Genomic DNA, 19,764 nt, shown 5'->3' with positions numbered 1-19,764 from the left:
ACCATTTAGCAATGTGTACTGACATCTGTACTTGCCATATGGTGTCCTATTGTGAGGCCACATTTTACTTGCAGTACTTCCTCAGATGAATTAGTTAAATGTCAACAGATCTGAGGTCACTTGCACAAACAGGTACATTGATGAACAAACCACCATGATGAGTTTCATGGTGCATGGTCACATGGCTGATGTGTATGCGAATCTTAGTCAATGGTGACATGGATCTTCAATGATTTTCCAAGATGGTTCAAAGTAATCATGCAATAATAGCTAGTCTCAATGCCATGTGCTTGGGCAATGTGGATTTGACAATTGGTGTGCAGATGTATGTCCCCATTGCTCTTCAGGATGTCATGTTGATTTGTGCTGGCCAGTGAGTTACAACTGCAGATGGTGTATCCATTGCATGTGTGTAGTTTGATTGCCAATATATACAATTGACTGACATGTCCACTTCATGGTGCAGTTGCAAAGATGAATGCATCGTAGAGGTGAGAATTTACAGAGGGAAGAGAGGTACCGCCACATCAGACAAGTTGCCAAGGGGTAAAGGAAGATGCAAAGGTGGTACAACCTGGATCATGCCTCAGGGGCCTGGAAGACCTTCCCTCAAGGGGGGCCAGCAAAGGAGCCATCCAACACCACCACCTGTGCTGTAGCAAGGCCTGTGGCTACAGGCAGCTCCACTTCTCCTGGGGCATGAGCTTCAACCTTGGCTCCATCAACTGGTTCAGGGGCATCTACAACTGTGGCACATACCTACATGGAGCTTCCCTATGTGCAGGAGTTTTGTGTGGATTTGGCTGACCAGAAATACCGTATTGCCAAGTTGGAGCACCAGAATGGGCCCATTTTGACACTGCTACAAGAACATAAGGCACAGATGATGAAGCGCTGAGGGGACACATGGACACTAACTCAGCAAGTCCCTCCCATTTTGTAATGTGTGTGTATGTAGTTTGGGCATTTAGTTAGTTAGGGTTTGTTAAGTTAGCATGTGTAGGTTAGTTTATAATGCTTAGTGATAGTTTATCTTTGGTCTGGGGCTGTAGAGCATGTCTTTTTTTTGGTTGGGAAGAGGGGTAATGTTTGAGTATATGTAACAAAAAAAACATACATTTTTAAATGTACAAAAATATATTATTGTTTAGGCCATATGCTTAGTTACTCAATGTTTAGCTTTAGTAACTCTTGTCCTTGTCATTAGATGCACATTAAGAGGAGTTGATGTTTCCCATATGTTTAGAATAAGTAGTGATATGTTAAGTTAAGTTTTTAGTATTAATTAGGCTAAGACAGTGTACTTTAGGGTAGTTTGGGAAGTTTTGTTAGCTTAGGAGTTTTAGGATTAGTTTCATACTTCAATAAATCATGTTATAATTTCTAAAGTATGCTCTCTATTCTGATTTAGTGTGTAGGTGGTAGCATGTATGCACAGGTCATGTTAGGCACATGCTTTTTCAATTTATAGTTAGTTTACATGTGTGACTGCGTGTACCCCATGTTATCAAGTTCCTGTCAGGTGGACAATGGTGTCACATCTGCAACTCCAGACATATTTCAGCATTGTACATGACACTCTGGATGTGTATGGATACACATACCAGAACAGGGATTCAAACAGCATGTCTCTGTATTTTTCAGTAATGTGACTTGCATTGTCATCATATTGTTGCAATTGCACTCCCCTACATCTATATTTTGTGACTGAGACACTCATGACTACCCCTCACATTCGTATACATGCAACATGCATCTGTAATGTCAATGGTTTTCCCTTTCCTACCATCCTTGCTAGGCCCAGTCACTTCTGTTGTGATTGCTTTCACCTAACACATTACATGCATGCTAACTGTCAAATGCCATGCTTTTGATACTCAGGTTCAACTTGCTTGATCATACAGCTATCAGTCACCTCATTTATGTTGCATTAAGTGTGTGTGACTTTGTGTATGTCACAAATCCACACACATCCCTTAGGCAAGTGCTCAGGGGAATGATGACTAGCCCCAAGCACCACCAGAGCATCTCTTTTCGTGTTACTCCAGTGGCAATGTGCCCTTTCACTAATTTTTAAGGATGGCACTGTATACATAGCTCCAACCAACGCAGATTTCTGTGGCAGAGGGACATGCAATGGGTGTTGCAGTGAGCTCACCCATGCAACATCCATTGCAGTTGGTGCTGTCTCAGAGTTACAATGGAACATATCAGACCTGACAGCCTTAGGGTGGTCACTCCCCAACTTTTTGCCTGCCTCCCTCCACTTTTCTGACACTGTTTTTGCTGATTTTAGGACACTGCACACTTTATCACTGCTGATCTGTGCTAAAGTGCATGTGCTCTCTCCCTTAAACATGGTAACATTGGTTCATACCCAATTTGCATATTTGATCTACTTGTAAGTCCCTAGTAGAGTGCACTACACATGCCCAGGGCCTGTAGACTGCATGCTACTAGTGGGTCTGCAACACTGGTTGTGCCACCCACATAAGTAGCCCTTTAACCATGTCTCAGCCCTGCCATTGCAAGGCCTGGTGTGTGCAGTCTCACTGCCACTTCGACTTGGCATTTAAAAGTACTTCCCATGCCTTCAACTCCCCTTTTTCTACATATAGGTCACCCCTAAGGTAGGCCCTAGGTAAACCATAGGGAAGGGTGCTATGTAGAAAATAGGCAGGACATGTACACCACTATTTTATATGTCCTGGTAGTGGAAAACTTCTAAATCAGTTTTCCACTACTGTGAGGCCTGCTCCTTTCATAGGATAACATTAGGGCTACCCTCCAATACTGTTTGAGTGGTAGCTTCTGATCAGAAAGGGGTAGCCAGGTCATATTTAGTATGGCCAGAATGGTAATGCAAAGTCCTGCTTATTGGTGAAGTTGCATTTTATATTACTATTTTAGAAATGCCGCTTTTAGAAAGTGAGCATTTCTCTGCACTTAAAATCCATCTGTGCCTTACAGCCTGTCTACAATCCACGTCTGGCTGACCTGGTTGACAGCTCCCTTGTGCATTTCACCCAGACAACCACAAACACAGGAAACTCAGTCACACCTGCGCTCATCTGCATACTGAATGGTTCTTCCTGGGCTGGAAGGGTGGAGGGCCTGACACAATTCAAAGGCTAGTGGCGTGCCCTCACACAATGGACTGCCAAACCTGCTACTAGGGCCCTGGCAGACAGACCTGTACTGAAAGGGAACCTTGTGCACCTCGAAACCACTATTTGAAGTCTCCCCCACCTCAAATGCATTTTTGGGTATATAAACTGGGTCTCTGACCACACCAGATCAGACACTTCTGGAGATGATCCTGCAACCTGTCAAGAGGAGCTGCCTGGCTGCCCAACAGACTCACCTGGACTGCTTTGCTGTGAAGTACTGCTGCCTTGCTGTTGCCCTGCTGCCTTGCTGGCCTCTTGCTTTGCTGAGAAGTGCTCTCCAAGGGCTTGTATTGAGCTTGCCTTCTGATTTCTGAAGCCTAAGGGCCAAAAAGATTTCATCTCTTCTAGGAAACTCCTTGTGCCCCAGAAATCGATGCACATCCTGCCAGAAACGATGCACAGCTTGGACTGCAATGAGAACATCCTTGCATACCCGAGCCGGAACGACGCAGCCCGACTTCCCGAGTGAAGATCAATGCAGCAACTGCGTTATGACAGGAAATTTGCTGCACGGCCCTATTGGATCGACGCACAGCTGGAGGAGGTTGGCCTGGTTTGTAGTGGTTACGTTGGGTACTTACACCGTACACCAGGTCCAGTTATCCCTTGTTAGTGAATGTAGTAGTGTTCTAGCAGCTTAGGCTGATAGAGGTAGCTATAGCAGAGCAGCTTAGGCTGAACTAGGAGACATGCAAAGCTCATGCAATGCCACTTATAGTTACACACAGCTTATACACAAGTAATGACAATACTTAGTGTTGCCAAAAATAAAGGTATTTATTTGGGTGACACAGTACCAAAAATATCTTAGACACAATACTCCTTCTGGAGGTAAGCATTATAGACAATATATGCACTAGACACCAAAATTAGACAAGTAAATAGTCATAGAACAATGCAAACAGTAGGAGATCCTATGGAATGCAATGGGAAAAAATAGGTCTAGGGACAACACCAACCATATATTAAAAAAGTGGAATGTGAATCACGAATTCCCCCTTAGACAAGTGTAGTGTGTGCAGAATCGCTGGGAGAGTAAGAATACAGTAAAGGTAAGTAAATTACCCCACCCAGAGCCCAGAAAAGCAGGAGTAAAGTACTGCAAGTTTCCTTAGGACACACTGCACCTCGATTTGGGGATTTTTGCAGCAGCCAACCAAGTCTGCGAAGAACAGCTGCTGGATTCCTGGACCTGAATACCTGCAAAGGAAGAGGACCAAGTCCAGAAGTCGAAACAAGTTCCAGGAAGGACAGGAGTTCCTGCCAACCCAGAAGAGGGTGCAAAAGAACAGTCCCTGGTTAGTTGAAGACTGCAGAAATGCACCCCAGGTAGATGCCAGCGGGTTCCTGCATAATGCAAAAGATGTCACATGGAGTGAAGATCATTGCAGATGAGATTTTGTGTTGGAAGGCACCAACAAGCTTTGACTATGGCAAAAGTGCGTTTTCATCAAAATGTCATTGTATGGACCCAGAAGGGATCTGGGGGCGTCAAGTCTGTGAGAGGAGGAAGAGGGGGCTCTCAGCACTTTAGAGAGCCATCAGGATGCCAGCCAGCTCCCCCTGAAGATGCAGGATGTGGGTTCAAAGGAGGTGCAAAACACAGTTGATGCAGCACAACAAAAGGTCTCACGCCGCCGGAGAACAACTCAGAGAGTTGAGCGTCACAGGGTGGAGTGCTGTGGACCTGGGACAGGGTGCGCATGAAGGAATTTTGCAAAGAGTGCACAGAGGCCTCAGGAGGTGAAGAAACACAATACACAGGGGTACCATCGTTCTCGGGGAAGTCAAGGTCTTACCTCTTCCAAATTGCTTCAGCAGGACCTCAGGACAGTCTGCGTCGATGCTATCCACCCTCTGTGTCCTTAGAAGCATGCTTGTTGCAGTAAGAGTAGTCCCAGGGTACCAGTCATCACCTTGGAAGGTGCCTGCTTGGAGCAAGGGAGTGACTCCGTCACTCCACTGTAGATTTCTTTGGTCCTTCTGGTGTAGGATGAAGACAGGGAGTCCCCAGAGCATGCATAGCATGGAAACTGTTGCAGTTGCTGACTTGGAGCTGAGTTTGCTAAAGAAAAGTGTCTCTTGTAGACACTTTGTTGCAGTTACAGCATTTCTTTTAGCAGGCTGCGGTTGATCCGAGGTCAGAAGAGTCTGAAGTTGTTGCAGAGGATTCCTGAAGGAAACCTGCAAGCAGAACCTGAAGAGAACCCACAGGAGAGACCGTAAATAGCCCTGAGAAGGGGATTGGCTACCTATCAGAAGGGGTCTCTGATGTCACCTGCTGGCACTGGCCACTCAGAGCCCTTCAGAGTGCCCCCACACCTTGCAAAGCAAGATGGCGGAAGTCTGGGACACACTGGAGGAGCTCTGGGCACCACCCCTGGGGTGTTGATGGACAGGGGAGTGGTCACTCCCCTTTCCTTTGTCCAGTTTCCCACCAGAGCAGGGGAGAGGGGGTCCCTAAACCGGTGTAGACTGGTTTATGCAAGGAGGGCACCATCTGCGTCCTTCAAAGTATTTCCAGAGGCTGGGGGAGGCTACCCCTCCCCAGCCTGTAAAACCTATTTCCAAAGGAAGAGGGTGTACCACCCTGCTCTCAGAGAAAATACTTTGTTCTGCCTTCCTGGGACTGGGCTGCCCAGACCCCAGGAGGGCAGAACCCTGTCTGTGAGGTGGCAGCGGCTGTAGCTGCACTGCAAGCCTCAGAGTGCTGGTTTGGCAGTACTGGGGGTCCATGGTGGAGCCCTCAGGATGCATGGAGTTGGCTCCCCAATACCATATTTGGAATGGGGGGACAAGTCCATGATCTTAGACATGTTACATGGCCATATTCGAAGTCACCATTGTGAAGCTACATATAGGTATTGACCTATATGTAGTGCACACGTGTAATGGTGTCCACGCACTCACAAAGTCTGGGAAAATGGCCCTGAACTATGTGGGGGCACCTTGCTAGTGCAAGGGGGCCCTCACACTTAGTAACTTTGCACCTAACCTTCAGCAAGTGAAGGTTAGACATATAGGTGACTTATAAGTTACTTAAGTGCAGTGAAAATGGCTGTGAAATAGTGTGTGCACTATTTCACACAGGCTGCAATAGCAGTCCTGTGTAAGGGTTTGTCTGAGCTCCCTATGGATGGTAAAAGAAATGCTGCAGCCCATATGGATCTCCGGAACCCCAATGCCCTAGGTACCTAGGTACCATATACTAGGGACTTATAAGGGGGGGTCCAGTATGCCAATTGAAATTGGTAAATGAAGTCACAGGCCTACAGTGACAAATTTAAAAGCAGAGAGAGCATAAGCACTGAGGTTCTTATTAACAGAGCCTTAGTGACACAGAAGGCACTACACAGGTATACACATAAGGCCATGAACTATGAGCACTGGGGTCCTGACCAGCAGGATCCCAGTGAGACAGGCAAAACACACTGACATATAGGTTTTTATCTATGAGCACTGGGGTCCGGGCTAGCAGGATCCCAGTGACACAGTAAAAACACACTGACACACACTCACAACCTGTCGCGCCACGGCGGCCACGGCGGCCACGGCGGCTGCGGTGGCCGCGACACGGCATTTGAGGAATAACGCGGCCTGCTTGCGGGCCGTGGGGTAAGCCGCGGCCTGCGTGCGGACCGTGGGGAAGCCACAAGTCCGGCCAGGGGTCGCGGCACTCGCCGCGCCCCCTTCTTCTGTCTCTACCGCAATGGCAGATGCGGCAGGAGATAAGACCCCGAGTTGGGTCTTGATCCTGCCGTGCATAGCGCATTTAGGGCGCTTTACATTTAGGCATTTAGGTAACCTTTTGCACTTACCAGTATTCACAGGCAAAAGCCGGATACCTGCACATGGTGGTGTTTATATGCATGCCTTTTCTCTTTCCCAGCATGCTGCCCACTTCCTCTCTTCCCAGCATGCCTTGTTTCTTTTTGTTGGACGCATGTTCTTTATTCAATGTTATACTCTTTTCCCCAATCCAAGATGGTGGTGTTTCTACTTCCTGTTTCCTACTTCCTGTCTAGGGGTATATAAGGGGAATTCAGCTGCTTGTTCATTGCGTTGCAACACTCCTTTGGTGGTAGTCACGCTCCGGCTGGTTTCCTCTTGTGGATCCAGTATTTCCTGACCTATCTTCGTCTCCAGTTTTTTCCTGTACTCTCTGATCTCCAGTTCTAACGCCCTTGTGTCCTCCTTCTGTTTCAGGGAGTTCCTATTGGAGGTTTTTTACCCTTTTGGGGTTTTTCCTCTGGGACTCCTTCTGGAGGGCACGGACTGTAGTGGCTTGCTATTGTCAAACAGCACCGTGGCTACAGGAAGGGGTCGCCCCTACCTCGGCCAGAGCAGAACCTGCCGGAATCGGGGTCGTTCCCCAACCCTCATCAACCTCGACGGTAAACCCAGTGAAAACCGTGACACAACCGGGGCAAAAGGGGGGGGGGGGGTAACCATGCTAGGAAGATCTTGCTTTCTTACAACAGTCAAGCTGGAATGATGCAGCCCGACTTCCTGATTGAAGAATCGACTCAGCTCCTGCTGGGTGACAGAAAACTCAATGCATCGCCTACTCGATCGATTCAACGCCTGTGACTTCTTCCTGCGCGCCCAGGATTTTTCCTTGCATCATCCCTGGGCGTCAAAAGAACCCCCCATCTCAGTGAGGATCCAAGACTGCATGTTGGAAATAGACGCAAAGCCCCTTGCAAGGACACAAACCAGGTACTTTGTGCATACAAGAGACAACTGTTGATTTTTAAGATCTAAGACTCTTTTTAAACTTGCAAAAGTGATATTTCAACTTGTGCTTATCGAATCTCTATCATTTTGACCTTAATTTAATCAGATAAATATCTTATATTTTACTAAACCTGTGTGGTGTATCTTCGTGATGTTTTTGCTGTGTTATTGCATGGTTTATTGCACAAATACTTTACACATTGCCTTTTAAGTTAAGCCTGACTGCTCAGTGCCAAGCTACCAAAGGGTGGGCAGAGGATAATTTGGATTGTGTGTGACTTACCCTGACTAGGATTGTGGTTCCTACTTGGACAAGAGTCTATACCTCTGCTGATTAGAGACCCCATTTCTAACAGAATATATACCCGAGGCAGTGCAGAAACTGTGACATCTGCCCATGGATGTGGTTTGCATGGGACAACAGGGAGAGAGACAAATCTTTAGGCTGTTTTTTCTTATTGTTTGTGTGCTGCATTTTGCACTTACATAGTAGGATCAAGGAGCTTTTACTGTTGTATATGTGCAGGAAAGAAAACTTCCTGCTCATAAACATTCAATTACTGAAACACAGACACCCTTGCTATATGGTGCAAGTGTGCCTGCGTTGGCACTAGACACCTGCATGTGAACTAGTGCTAGACAAAAACATGATTGATCATTATCCCTTTGCATACAGTACTTGCATGCCTTTTAGTTATGATGCAGCTCCATTCAGCTACAATGCTTGCAGCACCATGATTTCTAATTTGTTATGGTACATAGGCCCCTGAGCGTAAATGCTTTACACAGTACATAAAGTTCACACAGCTACTGCCTCACACACAGATTCAGGACAATTGATGTTTAGAGTAAATTAATCAGGATGTGAAATGATGTTATTGGTTGTACTGTACATTGCGCAGGAGATTAACCTCATTAGAGATTCCAGATCATTGGAAGTCCAAACAGAGTCCAAGGTGGGGGAGGCATGTCATGAGACATATGCAGGAGAGGAGTTCATCAGTGAGGACATGATCACAGTGCCAAAAGGTAAGAACTGGCCAGAATAACAGTTCACATGTCTGATTGGTCAACAGTGGGAGGGTGAAGAGGGGATGTAGATAGATGTTGGTTCACTGGCATGATCTTTAGTACAGAGCAAAAGAGAAACTGTTTATGTGTCACAGACTGTAGCTACCAGGTGATTTTTTGGGTAAATTATGTTCCTTCTGCATCTTCATCCTCAGATATATGTGGTGCCTCCTGTGCTATGGGTGGTGGTGGTGTTGAAGTTGAGGGAAGCACACACACATCAGGGGCTAGAGATGTGGATTCAAAGGTCCAAGCAGCTGCCATTTGTGGAAAGATGAAAGGCATCACTGCAGAGAGGAACTACTGTTGGTTTCGCAACTGTAGGAGTCTGGCCTGGTTTGTAGTGGGTACCTTGGGTACTTACACCTCATACCAGGTCCAGTTATCCCTTATTAGTGAAATGTATTAGTGTTCTTGCAGATTAGGCTGATAGAGGTAGCTATAGCAGAGCAGCTTAGGCTGAACTAAGAGACATACAAAGCTCCTGCAAGACCACTTATAGTTACACAGTACTTATACACAAGAAAAGACAATACTCAGTGTTTTCAAAAATAAAGGTAGTTTATTTGAGTGACACAAGGCCAAAAATATCTTAGAGGCAATACTTCTTCTGGAGGTAAGTATTATACACAATATATACACTAGACACCAAAATAAGGTAAGTAATTAGACATAGGATAGTGCAAACAATAGAAAATGCTATCAAATGCAATGGAAGAAAATAGGTCTAGGGGCAACACAAACCATATACTAAGAAAGTGGAATGTGAATCACAAATTCCCCCTAGACAAGTGTAGTGTGTAGAGAATATCTGGGAGAGTAAGAATCCAGAAAATGTATGTAAAATACCCCAACCCAGAGCCCAGGAAAGTAGGAGTAAAGTACTGCAAGCTTCCTTAGGACACGCTAAATGTCGTGATTAGAGTTTTTGCAAGAACCAAGCAAGACTGCAAACAACAAATAGTGGATTCCTGGACCTGAAGAACTGCAAAGGAAGGAGACCAAGTCCAGAAGTCGGAAGATGTTCCAGGAAGGACAGGAGCCCATGCCAACCCAGAAGAGGGTGCAAAAGAAGAGTCCCCGGTTGGACGAAGACTGCAGAAATACACCAAAGTAAGATCTCTGCGGGTGCCTGCATGATGCACTGGATGCCCCACAAAGAGATGTTGGATGCAGATGAGTTTCGGTGCTGGATTCATCAAACAAGCCTTGGTTCCGGCAAAGTCACGTTTTGCGGCAAAGTGGCACTGTCTTGCCCCAGGAGGGACCTGGAGGCCTCAACTGAGCTTGAGGAGGAAGAGGGGGTTCTCAGTACTTCAGAGAGCTCTTAGTCGACCAGACAGCACCCACGGGAGTCCCCGGACACAGGGACAAAGGAGGTGCAAAATGCAGTTTGTGCAGCACTACAAAGAAAGGTCCCACGCCGACGGAGGACAACGAAGAGAGTTGAGCATCACAGGATAGAGTGCTGGGGACCTGGGCCAGGCTGTGCATGAAGGATTCTTGCAAATAGTGACCAGAGGATCCAGGAGGTGAAGATGACGCGGTGCACAGGGGTACTGTCACTAACAGGGAAGGCAAGCTCTTACCTCCTCAAAATTTGGACAGCAGGACCTTAGGACAGTCTATGTTGAAGGGGTCCACCACCTGTGTTCCAAGGAGCACTCTCGTCGCCAGGAGAGAAGTTAAAGAGAACTGGTCGTCGACTTAGAAGGTGCCTGCTTGGAGCAGGGAAGTGACTCTGTCACTCTACTGGAGATTTCTTCGGTCCTTCTGTTGCAGGGTGAAGACATGGAGTCCCCAGAGTGTGCACACCATGGAAACTGTTGCAGTTGCTGGCAGGAGCTGAAGTTGCAGAGCAAAAGTTGCCCTTCTGGATACTTTGTTGCTGTTACAGTGGCTCTTAGAGCAGTCTGCGGTCGATCCGAGGTCAGAGGATGAAGTAGTAGTTGCAGAGGATTCCTGAAGGAAACTTGCAAGTAGAATCTGAAGAGAAACCCACTGGAGAGATCCTAAATAGCCCTGACATGGGGATTGGCTACCTTATCAGGTATGGACCTATCAGGAGGGGTCTCTGATGTCACCTGCTGGCACTGGCCACTCACAGGCCTCCAGAGTGTCCCTACACCTTGGAAAACAAGATGACTGAAGTCTGGGGTACACTGGAGGAGCTCTGAGCACCACCCCTGGGGTGGTGATGGACAGGCGAGTGGTCACTCCCCTTTCCTTTGTCCAGTTTCACGCCAGAGCAGGGACAAGGGGGTCCCTGAACCAGTGTAGACTGGCTTATGCAAGGAGGGCACCATCTGCGCCCTTCAAAACATTTCCAGAGGCTGTGGGAGGCTACCCCTCCCCAGCCTGTTACATCTATTTCCAAAGGGAGAGGATGTAACACCCTCCTCCCAAAGGAAATTCTTTGTTCTGCCTTCCTGGGACTGAGCTGCTCAGACCCCAGGAGGGCAGAACCCTGTCTGTGAGCTGGCAGCAGCTGTTGCTGCAGTGCAAGCATCAGAGAGCTGGTTTGGCAGTACTGTGTTTCCATGGTGGAGTCCTCAGGATGCATGGAATAGTCTCCCAAATACCATATTTGGAATGGGGGGGGGCAATTCCATGATCTTAGACACCTTACATGGCTATATTCAGAGTTACCATTGTGAAGCTACATATAGGTATCGACCTATATGTAGTGCACGTGTGTAATGGCGTCCCTGTACTCACAAAGTCCATGGAATCAGCTCTGGACTGCGTGGGGGCACCTTTGCTAGTGCAAGGGTGCCCTCACACTTAGTAACATTGCATCTAGCCTTCAGTAACTGAAGGTTAGACATATAGGTGACTAATGAGTTACTTAAGTGCATTGAAAATAGCTGTGAAATCATGTGTGCACCATTTCACGCAGGCTGCAATGGCAGTCCTATGAAACGGTTTGTCTGAGCTCCTTATGGGTGGCAAAAGAAATGCTGCAGCCCATAAGGATCTCCTGGAACTCCAATGCCCTGGGTACCTAGGTACCATATACTAAGGACTTATAAGGGGGGTCCAGTGTGCCAATTTAAATTGGTAAATGAAGTCACTAGCCTATAGTGACAAATTTAAAATCATAGAGAGCATAATCACCGAGGTTCTGGATAGCAGAGCCTCAGTGACACAATTAAGCACGACTGACAACGCACACATTAGGCCACAAACTATGAGCACTGGGGTCCTGGTTAGCAGGATCCCAGTGTGACAGGCAAAACACACTGACATATAAGGTTTTCACTATGAGCACTGGGGTCCTGGCTGGCAGGATCCTAGTGATACAGTAAAACACACTGACACACACTCACAAACAGGCCAAAAGCCGGGTAACCATGCTAGAAATATGCTACTTTCTCACAGCAACACAGCAGAAATGGCACAGTGGTAGGCAGCCAGGTTGTCACTGAGGGAGCCCTGCATCTGCTTCATGGACTACAGGATAGTTTGGATAGCCCCCAGCCTGTTGTCAATTATGCTGGTGCCACTGTGGGGGGGCAATTGTTCGAACCTCAGCCTCAGGACACCAGCTATGTCAGCCAGGGACTGCTAGATTCCATGTAGTGGAGAGTGGGTGCCTCTGATGGCAGCAGAGTAGTCCTTATTCAGACTGAGGCTTCTATGGACTCCCTCTAGGCTGCCCGCCATTGTCTCCATCCTCATACCGCACATGCTGTGCCAGCTCCCGCTGGACTCGTCCAGCTATATTTTGGAAGGTGATGTCTGGATCCTGGGAGTCCAGGGCTGTGAATGAGGTGGCAGGTGGTGTGTGTTGTGTGTTGGGTAGTTCATTTGGGGACCCTGCAACGCTAGTGTCCTCCTTGCAACCAGAGATGGTATATGAATGTCACCCAGAATCTGCTGAAGAGTGTCAGAATTGATGATATGGAGCTGGTCATCACCATCATCAGAGAAGTCCAGGACATGCAACTGGCTGTGGGGTATGGCACCATCCTCTGCAAGGAGATGTAAATATGTCAATGTTGATCTGTGTTAGCTGTTCACATGAGTCATTCGGTTGTTAAGCATGGCACATCACTTACATGGCACAGAGCCACTCAACAGATCCCTCATTTATGGGCCCCTAGTAACACAATGTGCCACCAGCATGTCATTTTTTGGAACGCACTGTTGGCACAATATGGCAGTCCACATTTCCTAGTCCACTCTAAGACATCTTGGCCCATATTTATACTTTTTGACGCAAACTGCGCCATATCTGTGCACCGTGCGGGCACCAAATTTATACTTTGACACCCGGCGGCGCAAACCACAGGTGTAAGTAATTTTTTTTTACGCACACCGCAGCGTCAAGTCGTAAAGGAAAACGATGTTAACGCGGCGGAAATGACTGTGGGTCGATTTACGAGATGCCACACCGGATATGCAGCATTTTTTGACGCAATAGCGTCAAAATTTCCAGCAAACACACCCATTTCAGCAGAGGAGAGCCAAAATGGATCCCAGATGCCTGTACAGACCCCAGGAAGATGACAACAGACCAGAAACCAGTCAGGAGGACCCACACAAGACCCAGGACAGTTTTAAGAAGAAAACAAAGTGTTGCTTCAGTGCAGAGGAACAGGAAATTCTGGTTAAAGAGGTGACGGAACACCAGCACCAACTGTTTGTCACCTCAAAGTTGCCAATCAGTAGGAGAGAGGCAGTATGGCAACAAATTGTTGACAAGATTAACAGTGTGGCAGAAGTACGCAGAACAGTCATCGAGTGCAAGAAACGCTGGCATGACTGCAATCGCAGGACCAAGGAAAAGATGGCCAGGAACAGGAAGGCAGTACTGCAGACTGGAGGTGGGAGTCCAGCACACCAGGAGGCCCTGGACCACATGGAAGAGATGGTCGCAGCCGTCATCCCCGAGGAGATCGTCACAGGGATTCAAGGACAGCGCAGACTACCAGGAGGCAACGCACATGCAGGGTGTCGCATGGGGAATTAAAATGCACTGATGACAACTGTAAGCAGGGGGGGGGTATGGACCACAAAATGCATGGAAGTCATCATATACATGGAGTGGCATGGGTAAAGTGGTATGGCATGGAGGCATGGCCTACACAGAGAGAAGCTGGGGCACACCCTTACACTACACCAACAACAGTCCCATGGGGGCATGCTGCCATGCCAACGATGGAGCAAAATTAAAGCCACGCCAGGAGGGAAGGGCACAACGTCAAACTGACATCCTGTCACACGTCAGCCACTATACCCCCTACATTAACTAGGGCCCAATTAACAACCTCTAGCCATACCGACAACTGGAAAGTAACAGTGACAACAGTTGCCACTACCACCTCCGCTCTGTGTGCTGGTCAAGTAGCCAATGGCAGTAAGGTCGCAATGGATCATACACACCTAAATTAGAGGGTTGAGGATGACAACTTCAACAATCCCCTGAAACAAGACAAAGGCTCCAGTCCTGTCAAATGTGAATGCCCATAGTTGCCGCAAACATCAGCCAATGTCATCAACATTAGGAGCTACACAGCACTAAGGACACACCCATGCTGCATATGCCAGGGTCCATCCTGTGCCTTGGTCACAGTGCAACATCCCAAATGTCATACTGCTCAGACAACAGCATTGATGGGGAGGACACATGTAACTGGTCACTGACATACACCTGCACAGTCAGAGGAGGAAATAGGACACTGCTACGACTATCAGGGCAATCCAATCTCCAGACATTCCCCAACGTCAGTTGTACACATTACCAATGCTAACATCCATATCGTGCCATGACAATGCTATGCATAGGATACGCTACATGTCTACTACATATAAGTGGATGTGAAAGATCAGAGACTGGGGAAGGTCCAGATTGGTAAGTGTGCTGCTAGTGCCATCAGAGCACCCACAGCCAGTGAAAGGCCTCACCATGAGAATGGAGGTAGACGGAGGCTTGAGTAGGACAAGAAGGTGGCAATTCACTATTTGGCCTAAAACAACACCAGAGGAGATGATGCCGACAAGTCTAATAACTTAATACAATACATGTGACATGCAGGTGGGCCATAGGCCTGGGAGAATGCACATCTTAAAGACTGGAGTAATGAACAGGAAACAAGATCACAATGTGAATTCATCACAAGGCAGGAATGTCACATCACCAATGCCACAACACAGACACACTAATTGTGCCCTATTTCATTGCAGAGGATGATGGATCTCCTGCGGATATGCCTATCCAGGAATATCCTGATGACATGGATGACGAGCTGACAAACATCACCCATCAGACCATCCAAGATGTCCTTGGAACCCTCCAGACCCCACCTTCAGTCACAAGGAGGAGCGCATTCAGTCACAAGGAGGAGCGCAGAACAAGCAGCCTTCACAGAGGACCCACCCACCACCCCAATTGTAAGGCCTGCCTGCTCCAATACAGCTGAGGACTCAGACGACACAGGCACCAGCTTTGAGAGACCTGTAGTCGGAGTACAGAGGGAGCTGGCCAATGAGGTGGGGGTGGGGATGCAAACTATGGCAGCCAGCCTAGAGGGGGTGCGTTCATGCATGATGGCATCTGCAGATCAGGCAGCAGCTATGCAAGGGCGAACAACTATCTTGCAGGAAGTATAAAAAAGGCTGAAGGAAATCAGCACAGCTGTAATACAGTTGACTCAACACCTACAACAGCAATCCTGTCAACGCATGCACAAATGCAACATTGAACCCCTCAGGGCCGACCTGGCTGCCTACCATTGTGATGTGCCTGCTATTCTTAAGAATCAGCAGATCCTCCTTACTCCACGTCTTCTAACACTGAGGTGTGTTTTGCCCCTTCACAACCATCACCACCAAGAACAGAGGAGGCAACACACACATCAGAAGAAGAAGACATGGAACAGATCACCTTCACACGGGAAAGTACCCGGAAGCACTAGCCCCTGCCACATGGGCAACTATTACCAAGGTCCATCGCTTTGTAACATGCCAGTCTTACAGCAACTGTACTCAATGACTGTTCCGCAAACCACTGTTAATCTTATTATCCTGCCCAGTGATTGTCTCTCACTTACTCATTGGCAAATCCTGTCCCTCTGCACTGTCTGACACATCACCCCAGCATGTCAAAAGCATTTTCCTTTACCACTTGTGTAGGATCACAATGGAAGATGTCACTATAATGGACTCACAATCATGGACAATGTACATATAGCACTACAGCATTTTTCAATAAATAGCACTTACACAAAAAATCTGTCTCTGTGTAATGTGACACATCAACTGTGCAGTAGATAAGTGAAATGTGCCTCCTGTCAAATTACGTAGCTTGTCAATACAACTGTCCTGAAATTATGTAGTCAGATAACTTTGCACAGTGGCCTGGATTGCATCATACTCTGCCCTTCCTGAGGGTAATATCTGGTGAAGAGAGAAAACATACACCATCATGCTGTGTTGGACAGACTAATGCTTCCTCAAAGAATATCTAAGTCATCAAATAGTGGCAGCTAAATGTTGTCACCATGCAATACTAACACATATAACAGTGCCCACAAATCTAAGCAAACACTCCAAAAAATGCATAAATGAAGGTGTCTGTGTTTCCATCGAAATAAGTAATCATGCTGAACAGTGTCACAAATGATGTCTGTGAGTCATGAAGACGATACTACAAGAGTGCTTACGACCACTCACCTTATAAGGGTTTCCTTGAACATCACACTGCAGTCAGACCTAAAACAGTTCCCCCAGTGCCAAATCTGGAAGCACTGTTTGTGACTTTGAAAACATACTTATTGAAAAAAACACGTTGGGATCCATATTAACTGTGATTGGTGGTTGCAATGAATGGTGGAATCTTTGCAAGGTAGCTCTGGGGTAGCTGCCAGTCTTACAGCTTAGTTGGGATTTGTTCGTAGCATAAGACACAAATGTAATAGAACAAAATTAATTTACACGTATGCCAAGGCCCTGATCAACAAGCATTTAACACATACTGTAAAGGGTTCACTATATATTTATTAAACAGTAAAAACAGAAGAGGAAACTCGGGGAAAAGTCTTACCTACCCTAATCTACCCTAACTACTCATTACCCACAACTGTCCCTAACTAACCTAAGCTAAACTTACTTATCACATGGAACGAAACGTTCTAAACATAGAGCCCCCCCACCCCCCTTATGAGACGGGACACATGGAGGACAACAGATACTAACCTAAACACATACTATCCTATACTAAACAAATATATTTTTTTGTATTTTTTCATATTAAATTTTTTTTTTTTTGTAAACACACAAGAAACCTAACATAGACCCACACCCCCCACCCCCCCACACACTCAAAAAAGAAAAAATAGAAATAATCAGGACCCCCCCACCCACTAACACTAACTAAACTAACAGCCTATACTAACCTAACACTAAGCCCCCTAAGCCCACTGAGTATCAGAAAGAGGAAGGAGGGGAGGGAATCATGTCCATTTTAAAAGTCTAGAGGTTGGCCCTCCGGAGGTTCCGCTTTATGGACCGCACACGCCTGTTCATATGGCGAACATCCCGCTGCAAGTGACTAGTTTTCCGTAGGACACAGTCCATTTTGCGTTCCATTTCCTGAAAAGCTGCAGGGTCAACTGTAGCAGCTTGGGCGGTCTGGGTACCAGCTGAGGACGTGTGTGGGCGTGTAGAGTCTATGCCTGTGGGCTGCCCTGAAGGTGTTCCACTGCTAGGGCCTGGAGCAACTGCAGACGTAGTTTGGACAACAGTCCCAGCTGTGGGTGGTGCCACCTGGGTGGAAGTGGTGGTTGTGCTGGTGATGGCTGTGGTGGGCAAAGTAGGGCCACCCTGTGAGAAAGCCCTCCATGCTCCGGAGGCCCATTCATTCCGGTATCTTCGGGCCATCCATCTGAACCCCGACTCTACCAGCAGGAAATGCTGGTAACACATTACACGCCTCTGGAAGTCACGGACCTGGATGGGTGTCATGTTCGCAGCTGTGAAGACAAAGGTAAAACATTTACATTAGGAACTGTATTGTGTGAAATGGCACAAGAAGTAAATCAGACAGTACATCTACTGTACTTGTAACAGCTCCTATCATCATACAGATCATTTAATGTCCCTTAGGAAGTACATGGCAGGCCAGCCTCCAAAGTTCGTATCACACATAGCACATCCAAACCCTACAAGATGGGTAACAACTAGCATTAATTTGGCATCAGAGTTCTGACAGTTGTCAAATAACATTTATGCAGCACATCCTGCGCCAATGCCAGGGCTACAAATGTCAGTGTACAGGATGGAAATCTAGGGCCACATGATCTGCAAGTTGTAAATGGACTTGCTAGTATAGTACTCATATGCTATACCTGAGTGTGTATCCTAGGTTCTGAACAAACATTCACTGATTTACATGTCTGTGTAACATACTTGTATCATCAGTCCTAGGTGCACTATTCACAGACCCATGCCTGTGTTTGAGGGTGAGGGGGAGGATAAACAACTAACAATTTCAAACAACATGGACACCCAGGAAGCTATAGAAAGCTGGACATGTGTTTGGCTCTACACACACACCACAGGTAAGTCTATCAACAAATAGGAGACAGCCAACCCTTGACCAATCCCAGCGCCACAAATGTCTGGAAATGCAGACCTTTGTCCACATCATATAGTTCCAGTAAGGCATGACTTACAACAGACACAGAGTTGCAAGAACACCCATGGTCATGATCTGCATGCACACGTAGGCCATTGCACTCAAGTGCCACATACTTGTGGCCCTACATGTGGAGCTACATGCTGCTAGGAAGTTCACCCCACAGTTTCATAAGTACTTTGGTAAATAGGGAAGCAGAAGTGTGTGGGTGAGCATTTTGCAGCCCCATTCTGGGAGAATGTGGGTCTGACAGGCAGACTAAATCTGAGATTAGTTCCAGTGCGACTCTTGTTGATACAAGTGTTATCCACATGACTCATGCCAGTTCACATTGCGGGGCCTACAGGAATGACCTAGAATCCCTAGATAAGACAATAGGATAAGCATTGGCAAACTCCAAAATGCTTAGAAAATTAAATCCCACTCATGAAACAAGACAAATGATGGGCCAGCGCATCATACCTTGCTATGTGTTCAACACACAGGAGTCCATCACACATCACCAGCAAACACAACACATAACCGACACATCAACACTTACTGGAGTTGTCGGGGTCCTGAAATGAAGCCACCTCGCCCACAGTGTAAGGTGCCGGTCCACCTGTAAGGCATGGAAGGAAGAAATGTGCTCAAAATCTGTGCACTGACCAACAATTCCAAAGACATTAACTATGTATAAGATGACATAAGTAAGTAAACCCACTCAGACATGATGATACTGCATCCAATATAGCACGGCTAACATGTACATAGCATGGGTCTCCTGTGACAATTACACACATATCCGCACACATGCAGTGGCCCTAACTATCATGTGGTAGCAAACATGCCCCGTCATTAGTGAGCAGACATAATAATGGCGTGTATTCGTCTCATCATGTGCATCCAAGAGAGACATCCAAAGCCTGGTTACTTGAGGACTGCATTACCAGTCAAACAGCCTATGTGGCCATGACACATTTATGACACATAGGTACAATGTACAGAGGGGCAGGGACTTTTGTAAGCCCTCATGTTGTTACAGTTTCTTCATTTGATGTGGCCCAGCTATGGTGATTTGCACCAACCATAGATATATGAACCCATGTGCATACCTTTGGCCTGCCATCCCTAAACAAAAGGTGGAACACCAAACACCAAATACCA

This window comes from Pleurodeles waltl, chromosome 8 (genome assembly GCF_031143425.1).
Source record: "Pleurodeles waltl isolate 20211129_DDA chromosome 8, aPleWal1.hap1.20221129, whole genome shotgun sequence".
Lineage (NCBI taxonomy): Eukaryota > Metazoa > Chordata > Amphibia > Caudata > Salamandridae > Pleurodeles > Pleurodeles waltl.
This window is presented reverse-complemented; position numbering follows the sequence as displayed.